The sequence below is a fragment of the Aspergillus fischeri genome, genomic scaffold (genome assembly GCF_000149645.3).
Source record: "Aspergillus fischeri NRRL 181 1099437635518 genomic scaffold, whole genome shotgun sequence".
NCBI classification, from domain to species: Eukaryota; Fungi; Ascomycota; class Eurotiomycetes; order Eurotiales; family Aspergillaceae; genus Aspergillus; species Aspergillus fischeri.
The window spans coordinates 1-1824 of NW_001510313.1; the positions used below are offsets into that span (position 1 = coordinate 1).

Genomic DNA, 1824 nt, shown 5'->3' on the forward strand with positions numbered 1-1824 from the left:
TATAAAATCTTGGATTGTGTTTCTTCTTTTTTTTACTAGATTTTTTAATACTAATATGTCCATTTCCTTCAAATAAACCAGCTAAATATCCCTTAAATTTATTTTTTTTTAAATCATTACTATAATATCTAATATTAAACCCATGGAGATCCATTTCTTTTTTTTCTTTTGCCATATCTGGACCTCCTACTAATAAAGGTAATAAGAAATTACCAAAACCTCCAATTAAAGCAGGCATAACCATGAAGAAAATCATCATAATAGCGTGAGCTGTTATTATACTATTGTATAATTGGTTATCTGAAATATATTGAACACCTGGTCCTGATAATTCTAATCTTATAAGTACAGAAAATGCTGTACCCAATAAACCTGAGAATAATGCAAAGATTAAGTATAAAGTACCAATGTCTTTAGCATTAGATGATAAATATCATCTTTCTTGTCATTCTGAAGGTTGTTTTAAAGTTATAAATGAAGTACTCTTTTGAGTATTTATTGTGGCTATATCTTCTTTTTTAGTTGAAGTTGAAAAAGCTCTTCCAAATGAAATATTATGTTTTGTTAACAGATCTAACAAAAAACAATTAAATGTTGTTCTTCGTGAAAACGAATTTGAATTTATGTGAATAACTTGACCTTATGATCAAGTTATTTAGGGAGGGTACCTAGAATCGAACTAGGATATACTATGCCACATACAGCTGTTCTACCATTGAACTACACCCACCTTCATATATTTTCATATATGAATATAAAAATTTTTTTATTATAATAAGTTTATACAAAATATCTATTTACCTATTTTATTAGCTACATTATCAATAATTTTGATATATTTCTCATAAGTTGTAAAATCGATATTACCCCCAAGCCTTTTTACACATAGAACTAGCCATCGGAAGATTTCCCTTAACACGTCCTGACTCTACTAATGCTTTTCTTCTTTCCATATACTCAAAAACAGCAGCAAAACCTTGATCATCTCCAGAATATTTATAACTTCCAAATGGCCGCTTATTCCATGTACAATAATAAATATCTGTAAGTTTTCCTCATTCTAAATCAGGATTATTTACTTTATGTTTTTTATATTCAGAGTATAAACTAGGAAAAGTATCTTCTACTTGTTTCCTGGTACCTATAGGGTCGAAACTAATTTCATCTCTAACATACGAATCATACTTTACCATATAATGTCTATAAGAATTAGTATCCTCATCTTCCTTAGGAAAAAATAATTTAGGTTTACTTTCCTTCGGAGAGCCAGAATCTCCATTTTCAGATTTTCTTTTTCTTTTTTTAGAATTTTCATTCTTTGGTAAGTTATTCATTTTAACTGAATAACCTTTTTGTGTTTGGATAACTAAAATAAATAAAAGTATTGTTAATAATATACTAAAAATAAAAATTAAAAATAAATAATAATATCATAAATTACTATCTATAAAACTAGATAATATATTTTGTAAACCTACAAATAAATCATTATAAAATAATAAGCCTTTACTAAATAATGATGGTGACACTAAATGAAATGGATTAAATTGAATTGATTGATAGTACATTGTTTATTTTTTTAAATTTAATAGATAAGATTTCAATAGTAATTACAGTTAAATTTAAATTTAAATCTAAACTAAAGATGACTAATTACTAATTAAATTACATTATGTTCTGAATTAGTTAGTCAGTTAAATTTAAACTAAACACAATAAATAGTATTAATATATATAAATTTTATATAATAATTAATTAGCTGGGAGATAAACATATGAAAAATATACTTATTTCATATATAAATAAATAAAAATTTTTTTATAA

The 1824-nt window shown here is 24.8% G+C and overlaps 1 non-coding gene across 1 annotated transcript; it reads right to left on the reverse strand.

The window, feature by feature from the left end:
• Nucleotides 1–659: 659 nt before the first annotated feature.
• NFIA_024500 lies at nt 660–730 on the reverse strand. Its single transcript has one exon. It is a non-coding gene; the product is annotated as a tRNA-His (tRNA).
• Nucleotides 731–1824: the final 1094 nt, after the last annotated feature.